The sequence below is a fragment of the Lissotriton vulgaris genome, unplaced genomic scaffold, assembly GCF_964263255.1.
Source record: "Lissotriton vulgaris unplaced genomic scaffold, aLisVul1.2 SCAFFOLD_7734, whole genome shotgun sequence".
Classification (NCBI taxonomy): Eukaryota; Metazoa; Chordata; class Amphibia; order Caudata; family Salamandridae; genus Lissotriton; species Lissotriton vulgaris.
The window spans coordinates 18,160-42,799 of NW_028249839.1; positions in this window are offsets into that span (position 1 = coordinate 18,160).

The window sequence follows — 24,640 nt, forward strand, 5'->3', positions numbered from 1 at the left end:
GTATTTGTAATGCAATATCAGATAGGTAGTTATAGCGTATTATTTCTTACTTTATTTCTCAGGTTATTTTTAGAAAAAACACAATATCCTTAAATTGCCCAGCTGCATGATATTTCCATTTCCTTTTTCTTTGACATTGTGGATTATAATTTGGGAACAAGAATCTGATTTTAACCGTAAGTAGATCTATATCCGTTTCTAAGAATGTGCCTACTTCTAGGTCTTGTTAGAATTCAGTGATATTTTATACTCATTCTGGCTGAATGGATTACATCCAGGATCATATAAAGGCTTAGTTATCATATATGTTACCTCTTAGATGAGCTGTACAATTGATATCTCCTTAGGTTTCTTCACAGTCTTAGTTACTATAATTGTCCTCTTTAGGGATAAGCTGTGTAATTGCTACCCTCTGAGTACTTTACCAAAAAGTATTCTTTTGTGTGTTTCTTTTGACAAAAATCTTGCTTGTTCATATGTCCTGAAGGTCCAACCAATACTAGGTCAACTGTTGAGCTATTGTGATACATTGAGCAATGTTTCAGTAAAAATGTTGATTATTTAGTGTTTTCTTTCATGCATCTAAGAGTGTTTATGGTGACAGTATTTTCTATGTACATTTTAGGTCCCCTGGACTCTTGAATTAGATTGTTTGGAAAATGTCCTGAAGAAGGTGGCCCTGAGCCGCCGAAACGTGCGTCGACCTGTGCAGGGTCTCATATTGTGTTTTGAGACCTATTAATTGGCGTGACGATTCTGCCAATTAAGATTCAGTTTTCTCTTCTTTTTGTTGCGGTTTTGAATGAAGTATGGGTATGATTGTGGTAGTATTTTTTGATTGAGTGTATGTTACCAGGGGCGTATTTACTTTAGGTATATTGTGATTTATTGTGTACTTATTAACTATTGTATTATATTTTTTCTTCTTTTTGTCTAAAATATGTATATATTTAAATAACTGTACTCGTGATGAAATATGTTTTATGAACTCAGATATAATGAAGAACATATAAAGACTGTAAAACAGAAAATATAGAAAAATTCACATTATTGAGGAAAATAAAAATTATTAAAAAGTTTGTCATGTATTTGTCACCTCTTGTTTAAATTAAAGTATGAGATGTTTATCAGTATCTGAAGAATAACGGCCCATGTTGGAACAACTTCTTATAGTAGTGAGATCCTTAGTTCCAGAAGCAGGGTATTTCATCAGCAACACACAGGTTCTTTTAAATCTTCTCCAGTGTTGTAAATAAAAGATCTTCTGTAGCCAAGTGGTATACAAGTGTGTTGTAGATTTATTGATAAGATGCCAGCTTCAGATAAGTTACTGGAAGATGTAAAGTCCAGGTGATGCCCCACCAAGAGCAGCCTCTCTCCTGCTCAGCCTCCACACTCCAACTGACATTCCCAACCTTACCAGGCACCCATGCATTCCACGACATCATCAATCACCCAACATTCCAGACATCTCCAAGCACACCACCACTCATTCTGGCTGAGCAGTAGGGAAGAGATACATAGGCAAGGGGAAAGGCAACAGTAGATCATAACACGCTCCTCAGAAGCAAAATTGGTATCAGTGCCTTTTGTAAACAAAGCCAGTTGGGGTGGCAGAAGTTTTGTGGTTGTCGCAGCCAAGGTATGGAATAGTCTGCCTTTTCATCTTAGTTGCATGGCAAACTTACTAGCCTTTAGGAAGGCCTTGAAAACCTGGCTTTTCACTGTTTAACCCCTGCCTTACTTCCTCCTCTTAAGCCTCAGTAGGATTTCACATAGCGCCAGGACACCGTCGGGTAACAGTTGCGCTTTATAAATGCCATTAACATTAACATTTATAAATGTCATTAACATTAACACGAGCCCTCACACACATGGGCCCTCACACATGACCCTTCACACACATGAGCCCTCACACACATGGGCTCTCACACAAATGGGCCCTCACACATGACCCTTCACACACATGAGCCCTCACACACATGGGCTCTCACACACATGGGCCCTCACACATGACCCTTCACACACATGAGCCCTCACACACATGGGCTCTCACACACATGGGCCCTCACACACATGGGCCCTCACACCCATGAGCCCTCACACACATGGGCTCTTACACACATGGGTAACTACTCCAGGGGGCAAAGGGGTGGTATATTTGTTGTGTTAAATGCTGAGGTGCAGCACGCTGGCCTCCCGGATATGCTTTTTAGGTCTCGTCTACGACAGCGCATGCGTGCACTGTGTATTCTCTTGTTTGTAAGAGATATTGTATACAACAAGGAGCTTGCAGCCCGCCCATTGCTTTTTTTAAACAAACTTTATTGAGTTTTATTGAATTTGATAAATAGTAAAATACAGCAGGCAATGGTCATAGCACTGTACATTGTAAGTGTATATGAGAAAGACAATAGAGTCCGCATTTCAAGTAAATTGTACGTTATCAGCTTCCGTAGAATCAATGAGGATCAACATTTAGAGAGCTGCTTTGTTAACAATTAACAGTACCATACCCACCCTAACCCACATGGTCTTGGTGGGCGTGCCTCAGGGGAATATGGTGTGCAATGGGTTTTCACCTGCTTGTTCTTTTTCAGTGATAAGACGTGGGAGGTCAGGCGTAGTTTGGAACCACTATCTTGTATGATCACCCTGTGCTGCCAAATAGTACAGTACAAAGTGCGGAACATCCAATCCCCCTCTGAGATTGCAATATTAGTCTTTCCTTGTTTAGTGTCAGCCCATCATACTAGTCTACTGAGTTGTGAAGCTGACTGAGTTGTGAAGTTGAGAAGCTGCAAGGAAGCACTAACTTAATTGAAGTAGAATCACAATGTTATCATGGTTATTCCTCCTGTCACAGATAGAGGGAGCTTAATCCATGGGTCTGTTATGTGTGAGGTTACCCATCACAGGACCGTTAATCATTTGAAATTACCATTTCCACTACTCTGGGTAAAGTTACACCCAAGCAACTAAAAGAATCACCACACCAATGGAATGGGAACTCAAGGTCAGGTTAATAGATATTTTCAAATCGAGAGAAAATGTCTCATTTGCTCCAGTAGATGGAGAATCCTGAAAATCATATTATAACCCGATCCACTGGTGATAGGTCCTCTGCCTTTTCCGTGATGAATTGTAAAATATTGTACCAATAACTTGATACCAGCACACAACCGGATATGGAAGTGATGCAGCGCTACTCCGGAAATTATTTCTAAAACCATGTCACCTTTCCCTGAAGTATCAATTCATACAGTCACTTCATCAGTGGGGCCTATAACACTGCGAGTTACTCACAAAACACTTACATCCTACTTCATGGATCGCCGTGATTCAAAGGAGAGCTGCTGTATCATAGCGGAGTGCCTTGATCAAAGCTAAATATTTACTATTTACACCTGCAGTTTAAGTGCGTTTTACCATGGTTTTATTAACAAAACATTTTATTCAGATACACCACCATCTGATCGACGGATCTGCTAGTAAAAATTAGGCGTAGGAAAATACAAGACCAGCTTAATTCTCCATTTATCTAATTTTTATTTAGAGCAGAATTTAACATTTCTAATGGTTAATTCGCTTTATTTCTTTCTTTATTCAAAGTGAAATTTAAAAAGGAAAATGTTATTTCAAAACAGTCATTTTAGTTTATTTAAAAGATTCAGAAATAGACATTATTATTTAAATTTTTAGAACACAAGTATTAGCAAAAGACAGATAGTTCCCAAAGTTAATTTTCTCCTAATTTCCCTAACTAAAAAACCCTCATCTAAATGTTCAGTTCTCATCCCTAGAAAATAAAACAGTTATTAAAGATTCTTACATTCCAGGAAAATCAGCAAACCAACAGCATCTCTTGAGGAAATCGAAAAGAGGTTTTTTTTTCTTAAGTAAAGTCGGGGGGTTTTATACACTATTTCACTAACTTTATCTATCTAAAAAGTAACTGTCAATATGAAGTCAAATTCTGATTGGACAAAATCAGGGGTGGATGAGCATCACCTCATCATTCTAATATTCAGCTTGTGCAGCTTCAGCAAAATTCAAAGAGTCTATTGTCTTTATTAGCGTCCGGCACAGTTATGTCCGCAAATGGTAACTTCAGACTATATTCCCACGTTATACAATGGAGACGTACATATTTGTTGGCAATCATCGGACTTCCAGGGCAGGTTGTCCTTGAACCATCTCCCGTGCAGGCACAGTCAGCTCGCATTCAATTCTGTTCAGAATGCTCATGCTCATGCTTCATTCGTGGTTTGACACAGCAGCCATTTTGTCACTAGGGCTCACAGGCCAGAATGGGAACTATCATAGAAACAAACACAAATAAATATTAATTCTTGAAATATAGCCCTTCTGTTTACCTCCCCCCATACTAAGGTTTCCCTGTTAGTTGTTACCTAGCAAAACAAGCAACACATATGCGATTTATACTCACTTATCCTTCGGTTTCTGCCACAAAACACATAAACAGAAAGCACATGTATGCCGTTTTTGATTATTTAAAGCTTTTGCGTTATTTCACATCACGACAACAACATTAATTAGTCAGTTATATTTTTGCCATACAAGCAGATTAGTATTCCCACATGTATTTGTGTGTGCATACTATACTACGTTGGTAAATATTTTCAACATCAAACAATTAATGAAAGTTACAGTTATGAGGAAATGATTTCATGAGGGGTATAAAAAATTTAGTTTCTCCACCTCGCTCCATCAGAAGCTCAAGACCTTGCTAATGTGTTTTTTGTGTATGTAGCTTGCTAACGACGAATTCCAAAGGAGAGAGAGAGTTGATATCCTTGCGTGCCTCCAAATCCTGTAGCTATTGAGTCTGATGTTAGCCTATTGATCTTGACCCTCTTGAGGGATATCATCTTGAGTGTGGCCATCATTTGTATCATGTACTCTTCGATACCCATTTGCAGAACACACCCATGATGAAAGGTCACTCAAGAGAGTTGAAGGCCTACACAATGTCAAGGGAGGTCGCTGTGGCCTCCAGCTGCAGGCCTAATTGATGAAACTGTGTGCAAGTTAGAAGAGATAGATCACTCCAGCACAAACCCAGACTGGTCAGGGAGAATAAAACCCTTCAATAAAGGTGGTACAAAAGGGGGGTGGTGATGGACGGAGCATCTGAATCAATCAAACACTCACACCCAGTCAAAAGATCTGGGTTTAATCCATCACCGTTCTTTAGCCCACTCTGCCACCCCAGTTCAGACATGGCTAAATGCAAATCAGTCTGACCCTGTGCCTCATGGGAACAGTCCAGCCCGAACTGCCAAGCCATGTCTTCCCTGGACCGGAAACAAGCTTCCGAGGACCGGTTTCTGGCATTCCAGCCGTCTTCAGCCCGGCTTGCTTGAATCCAGTGGCAAAGTGAGCAAGGGACTCACATCTGAGCATACCCTGCCACACTTATGGCGGCCAAAAGCGGTATAAAAGGGGGTGGTGATGGACGAAGCATCTGAATCAATCAAACACTCACACCCAGGCAAAAGATCTGAGTTTAATCCATCACCATTCTTTAGCCCACTCTGCCACCCCAGTTCAGACATGGCTATATGCAAATCAGTCAGACCCTGTGCCTCATGGGAACAGTCCAGCTCGAACTGCCAAGCCATGTCTTCCCTGGACCGGAAACAAGCTTCTGAGGACCGGTTTCTGGCATTCCAGCCGTCTTCAGCCCGGCTTGCTTGAATCCAGTGGCAAAGTGAGCAAGGGACTCACGTCTGAGCATACCCTGCCACACTTATGGCGGCCAAAAGCGGTACAAAAGGGGGTGGTGATGGATGGAGCATTTGAATCAATCAAACACTCACACCCAGTCAAAAGATCTGGGTTTAATCCATCACCGTTCTTTAGCCCACTCTGCCACCCCAGTTCAGACATGGCTATATGCAAATCAGTCTGACCCTGTGCCTCATGGGAACAGTCCAGCCCGAACTGCCAAGCCATGTCTTCCCTGGACCGGAAACAAGCTTCCGAGGACCGGTTTCTGGCATTCCAGCCGTCTTCAGCCCGGCTTGCTTGAATCCAGTGGCAAAGTGAGCAAGGGACTCACGTCTGAGCATACCCTGCCACACTTATGGCGGCCAAAAGCGGTAGAAGAGGGGGTGGTGATGGTCGAAGCATCTGAATCAATCAAACACTCACACCCAGTCAAAACATCTGGGTTTAATCCATCACCGTTCTTTAGCCCACTCTGCCACCCCAGTTCAGACATGGCTATATGCAAATCAGTCTGACCCTGTGCCTCATGGGAACAGGCCAGCCTGAACTGCCAAGCCATGTCTTCCCTGGACCGGAAACAAGCTTCCGAGGACCGGTTTCTGGCATTCCAGCCGTCTTCAGCCCGGCTTGCTTGAATCCAGTGACAAAGTGAGCAAGGGACTCACGTCTGAGCATACCCTGCCAAACTTATGGCGGCTGGACTGTTCACATGAGGCACAGGGTCAGACTGATTTGCATATAGCCATGTCAGAACTGGGGTGGCAGAGTGGGCTAAAGAACGGTGATGGATTAAACCCAGATCTTTTGACTGGGTGTGAGTATTTGATTGATTCAGATGCTACGTCCATCACCACCCCCTTTTGTACCGCTTTTGGCCGCCATAAGTGTGGCAGGGTATGCTCAGACGTGAGTCCCTTGCTCACTTTGCCACTGGATTCAAGCAAGCCGGGCTGAAGACGGCTGGAATGCCAGAAACCGTTCCTCGGAAGCTTGTTTACGGTCCAGGGAAGACATGGCTTGGCAGTTCGGGCTAGACTGTTCCCATGAGGCACAGGGTCAGACTGATTTGCATATAGCCATGTCAAAACTGGGGTGGCAGAGTGGGCTAAAGAACGGTGATGGATTAAACCCAAATCTTTTGACTGGGTGTGAGTGTTTGATTGATTCAGATGCTCCGTCCATCACCACCCCCTTTTGTACCGCTTTTGGCCGCCATAAGTGTGGCAGGGTATGCTCAGACGTGAGTCCCTTGCTCACTTTGCCACTGGATTCAAGCAAGCGGGGCTGAAGACGGCTGGAATTCCAGAAACCGGTCCTCGGAAGCTTGTTTACGGTCCAGGGAAGACATGGCTTGGCAGTTCGGGCTGGACTGTTCCCATGAGGCACAGGGTCAGACTGATTTGCATATAGCCATGTAAGAACTGGGGTGGCAGAGTGGGCTAAAGAACGGTGATGGATAAAACCCAGATCTTTTGACTGGGTGTGAGTGTTTGATTGATTCAGATGCTCCATCCATCACCAACCCCTTTTGTACCGCTTTTGGCCACCATAAGTGTGGCAGGGTATGCTCAGACGTGAGTCCCTTGCTCACTTTGCCACTGGATTCAAGCAAGCCTGGCTGAAGACGGCTGGAATGCCAGAAACCGGTCCTCGGAAGCTTGTTTCCGGTCCAGGGAAGACATGGCTTGGCAGTTCGGGCTGGACTGTTCCCATGAGGCACAGGGTCAGACTGATTTGCATATAGCCATGTAAGAACTGGGGTGGCAGAGTGGGCTAAAGAACGGTGATGGATAAAACCCAGATCTTTTGACTGGGTGTGAGTGTTTGATTGATTCAGATGCTCCATCCATCACCACCCCCTTTTGTACCGCTTTTGGCCACCATAAGTGTGGCAGGGTATGCTCAGACGTGAGTCCCTTGCTCACTTTGCCACTGGATTCAAGCAAGCCGGCTGAAGATGGCTGGAATGCCAGAAACCGGTCCTCGGAAGCTTGTTTCCGGTCCAGGGAAGACATCTCTTGGCAGTTTGGGCTGAACTGTTCCCATGAGGCACAGGGTCAGACTGATTTGCATATAGCCATGTCAGAACTGGGGTGGCAGAGTGGGCTAAAGAATGGTGATGGATTAAACCCAGATCTTTTGACTGGGTGTGAGTGTTTGATTGATTCAGATGCTCCGTCCATCACCACCCCCTTTTGTACCGCTTTTGGCTGCCATAAGTGTGGCAGGGTATGCTCAGACGTGAGTCCCTTGCTCACTTTGCCACTGGATTCAAGCAAGCCGGGCTGAAGACGGCTGGAATGCCAGAAACCGGTCCTCGGATGCTTGTTTCCAGTCCAGGGAAGACATGGCTTGGCAGTTCCGGCTGGACTGTTCCCATGAGGCAGAGGGTCAGACTGATTTTAATATAGCCAAGTCAGAACTGGGGTGGCAGAGTGGGCTAAAGAACGGTGAGGGATTAAACCCAGATCTTTTGACTGGGTGTGAGTGTTTGATTGATTCAGATGCTCCGTCCATCACACCCCTTTTTGTACCGCTTTTGGCCGCCATAAGTGTGGCAGGGTATGCTCAGACGTGAGTCCCTTGCTCACTTTGCCACTGGATTCAAGCAAGCCGGGCTGAAGACGGCTGGAATGCCAGAAACCGGTCCTCGGAAGCTTGTTTCCGGTCCAGGGAAGACATGGCTTGGCAGTTCGGGCTGGACTGTTCCCATGAGGCACAGGGTCAGACTGATTTGCATTTAGCCATGTCAGAACTGGGGTGGCAGAGTGGGCTAAAGAACGGTGATGGATTAAACCCAGATCTCTTGACTGGGTGTGAGTGTTTGATTGATTCCGATGCTCCGTCCATCACCACCTCCTTTTGTACCTTCAATAAAGGTGTCAGCTGGCCTGCTATTGGTTTTGCCAATATTTTATTGTCTAAATGTAACAGATCTAAGGATTGATACAATTGACATTTGGTGGGATCTTTCCCCAATTTTGGTAGGACTGTAATTATTGCGTCTTGTAGTGACTGTGAAAGCTCATCTTCCTCTAACGCTTAAATGTACATCTCCAGGAGATGTGGAGTTAGCAGCTCCTTCTGTGTTTTGTAAACTGTCAAGGTCAATCAATTAATTTCTTGAGCTTTCCCTCCAGCCACATCATCTGTGACCAGATATATGTATTAATTGAGACGGGTTCAGACAGTGTGTCTGTGGTGGTCCTGTAATGGCACAATAGCAATTTTGTCTAAATATTGTTAATCTGGAGGGTGATGTAGATGTTTGCAGGATATAACATTATGTGTAGTAATTGTAAAACTCCACTAGTATCTTATTAAATCCCATGCTGATGGCTTTATTTGTAAGATGTTCATCTTTACCCTTTCGTCTGTGGTCTTGGCAGCATCTGGCCTGGCCACTCTTTTCCAGCCTTTTGCCTTGCCAGTGCATTCTTGCCCATATACACCACCTCTCAATCAGCCATGTCTGAATTTACTTATGAGGGAGTTTCTTTCCAGGATCATTGTTTGTACCAATATTAGCACATACCTCAACTTGTGTATGTCACTTTCATACAGGTCATTTGAGCTCTGATACCTCTTAGAATAAAATATTGCTTTGAAGTAACTACCTCTCTTATGTAGGGTTTAAGGTCCTCCCATATGAAGGGATACTGAACCAGTATTAATCTCAATGTACTCTATGACTGCGGTTTGGAGAACATCTTGGAATGTTGTGTCCGTCGGTACTTCTACTGGAAACCTCCAGGTGGCTAGCGGAAACTTTGAAATTGGAAGCCAGAGCTGTTACATGACCGGTGAGGGGGCAGAAAGATTGTGTAGGTGGTATGAAATGGTGCCTGCTCATGTGGCTATCGTACCAGATACTAATTAATAATCTATGTGTGATAAAGTCATGTGGCGAGGAGAAGAACGTTTTCCCTTTTAGTCCCTGTGCGTCTACCAGCGGATATCCACCAAAAATATCTCCATCACCCGTCTGTGTTTTTGCAGGCTGAGGTCATTCACTAGGGCAATTTATTAACCATTGGATGGATTTTTGGGTTTAGATCCCTTCCCATAGTATTATTTCTACTTCTGCCTTTCTCAACAGGTCTATCTCTTCAGTGCACATGGGCCGATATGTGGTGGTGAATGTTGTGAAGTTGGGTAGGGTAGGGTAGGGTAGATTGGAGTGTGTAAATTGGGCAGATTAGCATGGTAGATTGGAGTGGGGTAGAGAGGCGTGGGGTAAATTGGGATAGATTGGAGTGGGATAGATTCGGGAAGTGGGGTGGATTAGATTGGGGTAGACAGAGTGGTGTTGGGTCGATTGGAGTGGAGTAGATTGGGTGGATTATAGTAGGGTAGAATTGAATGAAGTGGGAGTAGATTGGAGTAGTTTAGAGTGGGGTAGAGTGGAGTGTGGTACATTGAAGTGGAGTGGGATAGATTAGGATTGGGTGGGGTAGATTGGAGAGGAGTGGGGTAGACTGGAGTGGGGTAGATTTGAGTGGGGTAGATGTAAGTGGAGTAGTTTGCAGTGGGGTAAGCTAATTAGAGTGGGGTGGATTGGCGTTAAGAGGGTTAGGTTTGACTGGAGTGGGGTAGATGTGAGTGGCATGTGGTAGTATGAAGTGAAGTGGAGCGGGGTAGAGTAGAATGAAGTGTGGCAGATTGGGTAGAGTGGAAGATTAGGTTGATTGATGTGGGTAGATTGTAGAGCGGGTACATTGGGGTAGATTGGAGTGGGGGTGGAGTTGGATTGATTGGAGCGGAGTCGAGACTGGAGTGAAGTGAGAGAGATTGGGGAAGAGAAGGGTATAGTAGAGTGGGGTAGATTAGGGTTGAGTGGGGTAGATTGAGTTGATTGGAGTAGGGTAGATTGGAATGGAGTGGGGTAGATTCAAGAGGGATGACTGGGTGTAGTTTGGTGTGGGGTAGACTGGAGTGAAGTAGGTAAATTCGACTGGGGTAGATTGGAGTGCAGTAGACTAGAGTCAGGTACAGTGGAGTGGGTTGGATTGGCGTACTTTGGAGTGGGTTAGATTGATTAAGGTAGATTGGAGTAGAGTGGAGTGGGGTAGATCGCGGTAGAGTGGAGTGGGATGGATTAGAACATAGTGGAGTGGTGTGGGGTGGGTAAATTGAGGTGGGGTAGATTGGAGTGGGGTGGATTGTAGTTGAGTGGGGTAGATTAAAGTGGAGAGGAGTTGGATGTATTGCAGAGGAGATTGGAGTGGGTTACATTGGAATGGAGTGGGGTAAATTGGACTAGGGTACATTGAAGTGGAGTAGGAGAAGCTGGGTAGATTGGATTGGAATGGGTCAGATTGGCGTACATTGGAGTGGGGTAGATTGGAGAATAGTGGAGAGGGGTAGACTTGGGTAGAGTGGAGTGGGATGGATTAGAACATAGTGAAGGGTTTGGGGTAGATTATAGTGGAGTGGGTTTGAGTGGGGTAGATTAGAGTGGTGTGGGGTAAATTGAGGTGGGTAATTTGGCTTGGGGTAGATTGAGGTCGAGTGGAGTTGGGTAGATTGGAGTGGACTTGATGAGTTGGGAGGAGTGGGGTAGATTAGAGTGGAAGTGGTGTAGATTGAGTGGAGTGGGATAGATTGGATGGATTAGAGATGGGTAGATTGAAATTGAGTGTGGTAGATTGAAGTGGGGTAGATTGGAGTAGACTGTGGTAGATTGGGTGGATTTGAGTAGGGTACATTGGAATGGGGTAGTTTGGAGTGGGGAGATTGGAGTGATTTAGAGTGGAGACGGATAGATTGCAGTGGGGGAGTAGCATGAGGTATATTGGGGTGGGTAGTTTGGAGTCTGGTGAAATGGGTTCGATTGGAGTGGAGTTGGTTAGAGTGGAGTGGGCAGATTTGAGTGGAGTTGGGTAGATCATAGTGGGGTAGTTTGGAGTGGGGTAGATTTGGGTAGAGTGGAGTGCGGTAGATTGGAGTGAAGTAGAGTGGGGTGGATTGGAGTGTGTTAGATTGGAGTGGGTTAGATTGAAGTGGGGTAGATTGTGGTAGATTGGAGTGAGGCTAGATTGTGGTGGAGTGGGGTAGATTAGAGTGGAGTGGAGTTAGATTGCAGAAGTTTGTAGTGGAGTGGGGTAAATTGGAAAGGAGTGGGGTAAATTGGACTGGGGTAGATTGGAGTGTTGTAGAAAGAAGCTGGGTAGATTGGAGTGGAGTGGGTTGGACCGGCATACATTGGAGCGGGGTAGATTTAGTAGGATAGATTGGGGTAGAGTTGAGTGGAGTAGATTGGGGTAGAGTGGAGTGGGGTAGGTTGGAGTGGAGTGGATGGATTAGAACATAGTGGAATGGATAGGGGTAGAATAGAGTGAAGTGTGGTTGATTGGGTTTAAACGGGGCAGATAAAGTGGTATGGGGTATGTTGGGGTGGGTAAATTGAGGTGGGATAGATTGGGGTTGAGTGGAAATGGGTAGATTGGAGTGGAGTTGATGAGTTGGATAGATTGGAGTGGAGTTGAAATTGAAGTGGAGTGAGATAGATTATGGAAGAGTGGGGTGGATTAGAGTTGAGTGGGGTAGATTGAGTGGAGTGGGGTAGGTTGGATTGGAATGGATTAGAACATAGTGGAATGGATTGGGTTATATTAGAGTGGAGTGTGGTTGATTGGGCTTCAGTGGGGCAGATTGGAGTGGTATGGGGTATATTGGGGTGGGGTATATTGGGGGTCGAGTGGAGTTGGGTAGATTGAAGTGGGGTAGTTTGGAGTGGGTAGATTGGAGTGGAGTAGAGTGGGGAGGGTACATTGCAGTGGGGTAGATTGGGATAGAGTGGAGTAGATAGTGGTAGATTGGAGTAGGATAGATTGGGGTGAGGTGGGATAGTTTAGTCATCAAAGAAAAAAAACACTTACCTGAAAACTTCCGGCTGCCGCCTCTCCTCTGTCCTCTTCTTCCTGTCTCCGATCCGGCAGTAGGAAGCACCCAGGCTCCAAGGCTCTTCTGGGCTAATCACAATGCTGCAATGTTATGTTATGTTATGTTATTTTATTTTAATTTATAGCATGCACGGATACTCACTAGTGTCCCGGCGCGATACTAGCAAAAGGGGGAAAGTGTCTGTTTAAGCAAACAGATTGTGGTAAATAAAATATTACCCTGTCGGAATTTCTATACTTGAACAATGGGTCATGCATATAATGAGAGGCAGAGTCTGTGGTGTCTGATTCAAAAGGGCTTTATTTCAGTAACTCGAGTTAAGGGAGAATAGGGTTCCATCTCCACTAAGGTTCAGGAAGGGTCTTCTGAACTTTATTCACAGAGTACAATATTTATACATAGAATATGCATTGCATTACATAGAGAAGGAGGAGCGCTCCAGGCAGAGCAAGAGAAGGAGAGAGATAAGAGCATATGGGCGTGCAAGAGGCGTGTAAGAAGGCGTACATGTGGGCGTTCACTTGAGGAGTCATAGGTGAGTCATAGGTGGGTGGATACATGGAGGAGGTCTGCATGGTCAGCTGGAACCTTTACCCTACTTGTGTGCGCAACTTGGTCATGACGTGCAATTATCGTGTAACTGGGGGAAGCCGGGGGGAGCTGACTTTCGATCTAGTAGAGAAGCCTTCAGTGTCAGGACGACCTGCACGTCTGGTATTATCTGATATCTTAAGTTTGGAGGATGTATTATCTGAAGTAAAGGTCGCTCGAGCAAAGGTTGCTCATTACCAAGAGCCAGTGTGTGCATATATTCCTCCATGCATTGCGTGGGGGCCATGGGCTTTCTATGGATGCGAGCTCTGTAAATCACTTAAACGGAGACAGAAAGGCTAGGCCCCATCTTCTGCAGGCGGGTTATGTTTACCTTCTTCACTAGGCAGGAATGTGTTTCTGTGAAGCAAGCAGATAACTGTGTGCAAAATACTGTCTTGGCAGGCCGGGCTGGGCCCCTTTCGGCCGAGCAGGAAGTATGTGAGAGGTCAGGGATACGTAGCTAAACTGCAGCTTTCAGAGTGTCTGGAGGCATGGAGCCTGAATTCGGGTCCTGGCTCAGGCAGAGCCACAAAACGGGTTCATCTCGACTTTTAAACGTGCACCATGCAAATACATTGGCAACATAGGCCTCAGTGCAGAATTAACGTTTCTTTCATCGAAGGCTTGGTAACTGACATTCTAATGTGGGACGGAAATACAGAGGCATTATTATTACAGGCACGTGAGGGTAAGTGAATGGGTGACATGCACATACACTAAACGTGGGGTACATGCAGGGGACACATTGGCCACGTAAAATTTCTATTTCCTCAAGATATGTTTTCAAATGTTTCTTAAATACCACCGGGTCCTGAATATTGCGTAGGACAAGGGGCAGGCAATCCAGGCTGCAGTAGCCTTCCATGTCAAAGAGTTACCTCCAAGCCTCTGGTATTTGAATCGAGAAACATGTACTAGTCGTGAATCTCGATGATAATTGGATGGGGCTAGAAAGACAGGGGGCAGAAGGAACGATATATAGCATGTTCCACCCCAGTCTAAGGGCAGATGTGTATAGGCTGTCTGACCGCAAATAAAATAGGAATGGCGGGATGTGTTGAAGGAAGACTTTCCTTGATCATTGAACTCGACTACAGTATTATATTCACTGTGTCCCAAATGTACCGATCCTTTCTTTCTGACACACAAATCACCTTTTACTGGTAGGACTCTAATAAACGGTGGACCTACATTTTGCTTGGGCTGAACATTCAAGATCATAAAGTTAAGGGAAGCATTTCCTTGCTCGTACTCTTCAGTTTCTAGATCGGTCCCCTTCCTTTGGGGAAGTCCGTCTTCGTCTGGAAAACATGCCTCATTCATTACTTTATTCAAATCTCCTCATATCCAATAGTCCTTGGAAACTGTGGACTTTCTGTCTAGTGATGTCATTAAGGCAAACCATGCTCCGCACGAACCATTGTGGGAGAACGGAAAAGGGAAGAAGGGCAGTACTCCCTTCGTCTTTTGAAAAGGTGGAAGTTGGCCACATACCCAGCAATCTGTCGCATTGCTGGTCTGTTGAGAACGGTGCAACATCCGAATAAAAGTGTTGTTGCGCAGGGCTAGTGGATATGACAATTCATGGGGTGGCAGATCACTAAATGTATGCTCTGCAGTGCTATTAATGGAGAAGTGTATACGTGAAGAAAGAGGAGGAAAGAAGACATGTAGAGTCAAGCTGATACATATGATAGTGATGCACAGAAGAGACATAAAAATCAGAGTTACTATACATCTACTGCGTAATATCTTGCAGTATTTCTCTCTCATCTTGCTCTTTTTACTATTCTGGTCTACGATCTTATACATGTCAGGAACCTGTCTAACCGATTCACCACCTAGTGGACTTAAACAATTAAACGCTGTCTGACTTACTAGATCGTAACTTGGACCTATATTCTTGTTGCGGAATCTTTTCTAGCAAAGGGGGCTTAGAGTCTGTACTATCTTTAGTACTTTCCGTACTGTCCTTTGTCTTTCTCAAAGTTCCAGGATCTCCAAAGAATTTCTTGCAGTGTTGAGCGTGAAGCCAGCCTTTACGTCCCTCGACCTTGACGGCAGTCCTCGTGGTGAGCAGTACTAATTTCGGTGTCTTCCAGCGTGGCTCAAGGGGGCTTGATCGATCAAAGTTCCGTATATAAACATAGTTTCCAGGGACGATGGCGTGTTCCTTGACTTGAGTGTTGTCAGGGAAGGCGGCGGCAACCTGTGAACGACAAGAGAGAAGTGCAGACATCAAGGAAGCCAGGTAATCTGTCAGCATGTTACTGTCAACATCAGTTATTTTCTTCGGCATAGGCGTACCCCACCTATTCGGTGGTCTACCAAAAACCACTTCATAAGGAGATAGGCCTGTTCTGGAATGAGCTACCATACGCATGTAAAAGAGGGCAACCGGCAAGGCTACCATCCAATCCACGCCTTTTTCTGCACAGAATTTCGCTAATTTCGTCTTAAGTGTCTGATTATGGCGCTCGACAAGTCCAGCTGCTTCAGGGTGTCGTACACAATGAAACTTCCATTGATATCCTAACAGAAGGGACACTTGTTTCATTAATTCAGAAGAGAAGGGCTGGCCATTATCTGAGTACACGACACGGGGCAATCCATATCTGGGAAAAAACTCACGCACCAATTGCCTGGCGGTGGTCACAGCAGTATAATCTGGAACTGGGTACGCTTCTGTCCATCTAGATAGTGCACATACAACTACCAGGACATACTTGTAACCTTTACATCTGTCCATTTGGATATAATCCATCTGGAGGACTTCAAAAGGATGGTCAGGAGGATGAAATCCGCCTTGTTCCACCGGAATGCCTTTGCCTGGATTGAACTGGCAACAGATCATACAGGTACATACTTTCTGTTTCGCTGCTGCACGTAGGTGCTTGTTAAACCAGATATTCTGTAAGCTGTCTAACATTGCCTTTTCTCCTAAGTGTGCTGGACTATGTGCTGTGTTTATGATCACTTGTACCATAGAGACTGGGAGAAACCATGTAGCTTTGCCTTTTGTCATCCAACCTTGGTCAGTCTGGACCCCTCCTTGTTCAGTCCATTTCTTTATTTCGTCTGGAGTGGCATGTGTCTGTATGTCGAGTACATCTTGTGAAGGATCCCTGACTGTCATGCTTTTTGTCAGTAATGGTACCTCTGTCTTTGTCATGTCTGTTGGTGTCTGTGCTGTAAGTTTAGCTGTTCGATCTGCCAGGTCATTACCCTGGGAAATGGTGTCTGTAACTTTGGTGTGTGCTTTGCATTTCAGGATAGCTATGGCTGTAGGCAAATGTATTGCTTCTAACAGAGCCTGAATGAGCGGGCCGTGCTGAATTTTAGCCCCATGAGAGGTCAGGAAACCTCTCTCCCTCCATAACACTCCGAAATCATGAACAACACCGAAAGCATACTGTGAATCTGTATATATGTTCACTTTCAAGTTCTTGGCTCTTATGCAGGCTTGTGTCAGAGCGATGAGCTCTGCTGCTTGTGCTGACAGTGTGTTTATTCTTTGTGTCTCTATGACTTTAGTATCAGTGGTCACGGCATATGCGGCCACTAACTCTCCTGTGCTTGTTCTCATGCATGAACCATCTACATAGAGTGTCAGGTCAGGGTCTGGCAGTGCGATGTCTGTCAGGTCTTGTCTTGGTTTCGTCACTGTATTAATTACTTCCACACAGTCATGTGGAGCAGTGTCTGCTGTGCTTGAGGGCAAGAGTGTAGCATGGTTGAGAATATTGCATCGTCTAATCTCTATGTGTGGCTGAAATAACGTCAGTTCATATCCTGTCAGTCTCGCTACAGTCAAGTGCTGTGTCTGTGTCCTGTTCAAGAGAACTTCCACTGCATGTGGTACTTGTACTGTCAGGGGGTGTCCCAGCACTATGGAGTTACTCTGTCTTATGGCTAGGGCTGTTGCTGCAACTGATTTCAGGCACGCAGGCAGAGCCTGGGCCACTGGGTCCAGTGTACTGGAAAAATAAGCGCAAGGCTTGTGTTTTCCTGCCTGATCTTGTGTAAGGACAGATAATGCTGTTCCATCTCGCTCAGTGACAAAAAGCATAAAAGGTTTGCTGTAACAAGGAGTCGCTAAAACTGGCGCTTGAAATAAAGCTCTTTTTTATTCTTCAAATGCCAAAGTATGTTCTTGTGTCCAAGGGAGGACAGTCGAAGACGCTGCCTCCTGTGTTGTCAACTGTATGAGTGGTTTGGCTAGATAGGCATATTGGGGAATCCATTGTCTGCAGTATGAAGTGAGGCCAATGAAGGCCCGTACTTCCTTTTGTGTCTTGGGCTGTGAAAGATTAGCAATTAACTGAATGCGTTCTCGTGTCAGCTGTCTACCCCTCTTGGACAGCAAGTGTCCAAGGTATACCACTTGCTGTGCACAGAATTGTAACTTCGAAGGGGACACTTTGTGCCCCTTGTCTGCCAGAAAGTGTAAAACTGTCAGTGATGCATTTTCGCAGTCTGGTTCTGATCGTGCTGTGATTAGGATGTCGTCTACATACTGGAGCAGTGCAGTGTTGGTAGGCATATGAATACTGTCCAGCTGTCTTTTTAATGCTTGGCTGTAAATGCTAGGACTCTCCGTAAAACCTTGGGGAGCTCTCGTAAATTTAAAGCTGCGTCCATTTAAACTGAATCCGAAGAGGTACTGACTATCAGGATGAATCGGGACACTGAAAAAGGCATTCTTCAAGTCAATTACAGTAAAGAACGTTGCCTCAGAATCAATAGCAGTCAGTAATGAAGAAATGTCTGGGACCACTGGGTATTGAGGTACTATACATTTGTTCAATTCTCGAAGGTCAATAACTAGTCTGTAAACAGGTGGTGCATTAGGGTCTGTTCGTTTAAGAATAGGGATAACAGGTGAATTACATACATTCGAGTCAGTCTCCACTACCACTCCTTGTGCAATGAGCTCGTCAACAATTTTCAGTAAGGCAACTACGGCATCAGGTGATAACTTGTATTGTCTGATACGTGGTAATACTACTCCTGTTTTCAGAGTGACACGGTGTGGTGTAATGTGCATGTAACCTACGTCAGTCGGACCTTGTGCCCATAGGTGCTGTGGTACATTCTGGAGTCTGAGGTCAAAATCCTTCCGGAGAACAACATATAACTGCTCCTAGTTCTTTCAATGTCTTTATACCAAGCAAGTTTTCTGGACATGACTTAGTAAGTAGCAAGTCTGTGGTACGTGACAATGGACCAACTCCTAGGGAAACTGGTTTCGATACTTCGTTAACGATAGGCTTTCCTGAAAATCCCAGGGAAACATTCTGTGAGCCTGAAAGGGGTGCCCCTGGAACCTCGTCATGGCTGATGGTAGTTCTGCTCGCCCCTGTGTCAATCAGAAACTTTCTTTCCTTTCCCAATACACGACTATGCACATAGGGACCCTCTTGATCTACAGGAACCTCAATAAGGGGCAAGCCAACTTCCCTCTCTAGGCTGTTTCATGAGAACTGTTGGTATTCTGGATAGTCTGACTGTGTGTACTGGTACATTTGTTGTGTGGCATGTTGTGTGGCAGGTGGTGGTGGGGGTGGAAAATTCGCTACTGTCTGTTGCGTGTTCTGTGGGGTGCTATTCTGCCTAGGAGGATACGGTCGTTCTTTTGTCTTGCCTGTAGCTATATTGTGTTTCAGGACAGCACAATCTTTTACAAAGTGACCTGGCTGTTTGCAATAATTACAGTTCCCATTAACAAGTGTCGTGCCCTTTTTGTTCGCATTGGCTGGTACCGTTTGGGCAACCAGTACTTTCATTTTCGTATCTTTCATGCGTCTCTTTTCATGATCCTGTTCCTCTCTAATTCTGTTCTGGTAATATTGTAACATTTGCAACATTTGCGAAGGGCTATTTGCTTGCCAAGTACTCTCAACCTTCAGTACTCTATTCGTGAGAGTAAGGAATTCTCTACTAATTTGCTCACGAAAAGATGAGGATATTACTCGCTACTGGTCTTAAGGCCACTATTAATAGTAAAACATTTCTCGAATCTGGAATAGAAATCGCTTGTGTCCTCGTCTTGTTTCTGTTTACAGGCTGAAATAGCATCCCAGTCTTCCTTTTTAGTAATCAATAATCTTGGCAAAACCTGTATCAGGAGTTCAGGTAGTGCCTTAGCTTTGTCCCCAAGACCAACACCAGGGTGCCGGTCTTTATCCTCTGCTTCCAATTCTGCCCAACTTAACTTTTTCTCTCCCACCTCCCAGTCTTTTTCCTTAAGCTTTTCATAAATACCAGCAGGCAACAGTACTTTCAATAATTTTATAATGTCAGCATACGTGTAATCCCCTATGCGGAGAATGTCTTTTAATTCACGGTGAAACCCCCCCGGGTCTTTATCATGGCAGGGCAGCATCTTTTTCATTTCCAGTATTTCTAATTTCGTCAAGGGTGTGTAAACATACACTCGCTGAAGCTCACCCGCAGCATTTTTGACGGGATGTACCTCTCGCAGGGGGTTCTGTCTGTCTATGTATAGGTGCTTTCTGTCGTGGTGTGGGGCGGGAAGCATGCAGGTGGTCAGAGAAGTTAAGTACTTATGTCGTTGATCCAGAATGACATTAATTAAATCAGTACCTAAGCTTGTCCATCTTTCTAGAAGTATATCGTCCAGTAATTTATACAATGGACCGGGGTCAGAATATTGACTCTCATACAACGTTATCAAATGTTGAACCATGTAAATACCGGCCAAACGCTGTTCGTTCGGCGGAAGGCTCAAGAAAGTTTGGGCCACTATATCATTGCTATATATGTTAGCATTGGACACCCATTGGACGACTGACCGGACCAATTCCTTTTCGTGTGGGGTGTGGGATCGCTCGTTCTCTACCCGTCGTTTCAGTGCTCTTTCAGTAGTTTGGAATAGATTCTCAAGGGAATATCTTTCTTTTATAGCCTGTCCCTCTTTGCGGTAGTCGAGGCACTTGGGCCTGTCAAACTGTCGTGCTTTGCCTACGTAATTTATTTTGTCCTTTTCCTCCGTTTCTGGCTCAAGATCTTCCGATGATGACTCATACTTCCCGTCAGACTCTTCACGGTGTATTTCTAAGATCTCCTTTCGTATTTTCTTGTACATACTTTCTGTCTGTCCCTGTCTATCATGCCGACCGGCAGCTATGTTGTCACTCCAATCCATCAGACCCTTCTTTACTTCTTTGTCTGGTTGGTCTTGTTCCCTGATCAGACAGTTAATCATAAAACGTAGAATGATGTTCTTAACCTCCACCTTTCTGTGTTCCATGGCCTTTTCTATACTCTCGGGTCCCTCCCCCGTTCTAATGAAACGGTATATGTTATCTAGGTGTTCCTTCATGTCTGGTAATGTTATCAAATAGTCGACGGCATGTCTTAATCTTAATGAAAACACGAGCATTGTACCCTCTCCTGGTACTGGATCGTATATACAACGTGGGATTGTTACACCTACAGAATACTTAAATGGTGTTGATGTCGATTGTGGCGTTCGTGGTGGCCCTAGCCCTAGCGGTGTTCGTGTCGCTGGCGGTGTTCGTGGCGTTGGCGGTGGCCCTAGCCCTCCCACTGCCCCGGACCCTACGTCGTCTTTCACGACCTGCGGAAGCTGAAGCTGTATGAGCATATCCTGTGGTGGGGGCGGAGGGAATCCTGCGTTTACATAGTCCGGTGCGGGCTCTTCTAGATAGGAGGAAATAAAAGCCTCAGATGCTGTCGGCTTCGCTCTACGTACTCTAAAGGGTACTGGTGGTGGTGACGACCTACGTGCTATCTCTGAGGGTGTCACTCTGGCTAGTTCTTCTGAGAGGACGGGATAAATACCAGCAACGAGGGCATTTCTTTCTCTTTCAGCCTGTTCTGCCTTGACCCGTTCCCCCTCCTCCCGCAGTTCTTTTTCTTTGGCTTTTTCCGCTGCTTGTTTACTTCTCTCTGCTTGGTGTAATTCTTTCTCTGCTCTCCTATGCGCTTCTTTACGCCATAACTCAATGGCATCTTTCTGAGACAGTCTTACTTTCCTTTTCCACAGCGCTTCCTCTACTTCCATAATGCATTCAGAATCCCATGTTCCTGAGGCAGGCCATCTGTACTTCTCCTCTAAATCCTTCGTGTAGTCTACCCATAAGTCTAAAAACAATATGGCATCTAGCCCATGTTTATTGTACATAAAATTACCAGGTGTGTCTCTAGGCGGGACGGGAACTGACTCTTCGAGTATCCCTTTCCTGGTCCCTATCTGACGTAATTTCGAGAACAGTGGCATATTGAAAGGAACGAAATGAAAACACAATATACACTAAAATAGACTGACTGAAACAACCATTCACACTACAGTACTAAAACATCAAAAACATTAAAAACAGATGCATTCTAACTAATACATGGGGAAAAACATGAACTTGACAACTGTTAATCTTTATGCACTGGAATACAGTACAGCCATACCGGTCTCGTAAAGAGACACGTCTTTACCGTGTCCACCGAAATGGACCCGTCTTTACCGTGCCTGTGTGACCAGACACGTCTTTACCGAGCTCAAATAATTGAACCCGTCTTGAACTTTATGCGTTCCCTATAACGGTACTCACCGGGAAGCAGAACTTGAAGGACTCGGAAACTGCGTGAACTCGATACTGCGATACTGCGCATGCGACTCGGAACAGGTGGGCCTCTGGAAACCTCGGACCTTGCTCTCTCACGGCTTGGGCTCTGGTCGGGATGATCCGCAATCCTCACCGCCTCGTGTGGATGCCTGGTCGCAGTCCATCCTCCTCGTGGGCCTGAGGGAGTAAGCAGGAAGACCCGCTGGCGTGTACACTTTGAAGTCTGTCACGGCTGAAAAAGGGGGCAAGGGCTGGACCTACATGGCTACGAGGCTGTTAGGGCACATGCGCTCATTGGTACACGAGGACCAGGCTGGCTTCATTCCCAAGCGGAACACAACCATGAACATTCGCAGGCTGTTTCGTTTATTAGGGGATTTGCATGCAGACGCCCCGTGCCCGGTGGTTCTTTCAGTAGACCTGGAAAAGGCCTTTGATAGCCTGGAATGGGACTACCTGCGCAGTGTCTTGCTGCGATTCGGCTTGGGCGAGGGCTTTGTCAGGTGGACCACCGTATTGTATGTCTCGGAGTCGGCCAGGGTGAGGGCGGGTCCACTGATCTCCTCGCAATATCCAGTGGAGAGAGGCACGAGACAGGGGTGCTCACTGTCCCCGCTGCTCTTCGCGCTCGCGGTGGAGCCCCTGGCATTGCTGCTCCGGTCAGGGGTTTACTACAACGGTTTGCGGACGCCTTCTGGCTCGCACCATGTCTCGCTATATGCCGATGACTTGTTGCTCTTCCTGGAGGACCCGGTTGATGCCTTGAGGGGGGCCGCGTCGGCGCTGACAGCTTTCGGAGGGGTTTCGGGCCTTCGGGTCAACTGGGCCAAAACTTGTCTGTTCCCGGTTTGCAGGGGAACGCCCAGTCCGGACATCAGTGGGGGGATTAGATGGGAACCTGACTGTTTCAAGTACCTAGGGGTTTATATATACCACGACCCGATTGACCTCCTGGATGGGAACATAGCCCGTTGCACTCGCGCATTGCGCGGCAGCATGGACTTCTGGGCCACCTTGCCGCTCTCGGTGGCAGGGCGGATCGCACTGTTGAAAATGGTGGCACTCCCCCGGCTGCTCTACTACTTTCGGGCATTACCGATTTGGATCCCACCGGCCACCTTTCGCTTATTACGATCCATGGTAGTGGGATTTCTCTGGGGTTCGGGCCGCTGGAGAGTGGCTCTCAAGACCCTGATGAGGCCCAAGACTGAGGGTGGCCTGGCGGTGCCGGATTTCGAGAAATACTATTTGGGGGCGCAACTCCAGACCTTCACCCAGGAGGTCGCGAGAGAATTTCGCGGCCCGGAGACTGGGAGAGGTACGGGGATGCCTAGGCACGTTATCTCCTTCATCACACTCCGGCAACGTCTGGCCTTGCAGGACCTGACGCTCAAGGAAAAGACCATTCGTTTGTGTTGGAACCGAGCCCACGCCCGGGGACAGCTGAGGTTGCCCTACGCACCTGAGATACCACTGGGTATGTTGACGGCCCTCCCTCACGGGGGAGACTGGTCGTGCCTGGGGCTCTGGGAGGACGCGGGACTGCAGCTGGTGGGGGACCTTTACGAGGACGGGGCGTTATTGCCCTTCCAAGAGATCATAGACCGCTTTGACGTTTCTCGGGGTGATTTCCTTTTGCACGCGGCTCTGGTCCGAGCGATACAAAAACACTGGAAAAGCGGGCTGGAGGAACCGCCTACATCCCCGGTATGCCAATACGTCATGATGTCCGCGGGGACGGTCAAGACAGTCACATGCCTGTATAGCAGATTGATTGGCGAGGGGTTGCCCCCCCTCACCACTTTACGGACCCGATGGGAGGCAGACATAGGGAAGGAGATACCGGAAACGACCTGGTCACAACTCATGAGGCGGGCCTGGAAGGGCACGCGCCATGCCCGCTTCCAACTGGTCCACTTCTATGTGCTCCATAGGGCCTATCTGACCCCGGCGAAGATCCAACAGTACTTTGCCGCGGACTCTGCAGAGTGCCCCAGATGCCGGGCGTCTGAGGCGGATCTCCTCCATATGCAGTGGTCTTGCCCGGCACTGTCCTCCTATTGGCTTGGAGTAGGAGACACCCTGAATAGGGTGACAGGGAGGTCCTTGTCGGTCGACGCGGCGGTGGGGCTCCTACACTGGTTCCCGCACACCCCCAAGAATAAAATCTCAAGCAAATTTATTGATCTGGGTCTTCTCCTCGCTAAACGTGAGGTAACCAGGAATTGGAAGGCACGGTCTGGTCCAACAGAGGATAGGTGGCGCGGCGAACTGTTGAAATGGGCGGCGGGTGAGAGTACGCTGCGATACCAATTGGCTAGGCGACAGCAAAACGAGAGAGCGCTAGAATCGGCACTGGAATGGGAGACGATAGTGCAGGCCCTCAGAGACGATTGTGCTTCCAGTGATTCCGAGAGTGAGGATGCGACACGTCCCGAGTGGCGATAGTTAACTTTATTTCAGATGTCCATTGGCTACTCCGGGGTACTTCACATAGGCTTTACTACATACACTACCACACACACTGATGGCGGGGGTTGGGGGGGTACCTGTAGAACCACTAGTTTGTTGGGGTGGGTTTCTTTTAAGTTGTTGTAGGATGATTTAGAAAAGCAGATGAAGACCTTTAGATCATCCGGACCAGCTTCGACCTTATACCAGATCCCCTTTGGTGCTCGCCGCCCGGCCCTTGGGTTGTGGGCTGAATGGCTGTGTACTCTTGTCGTTGGCCAGGGGACTATGGAAAATACCCAATTGTTTCTGATTGCGCTTATTTTGCT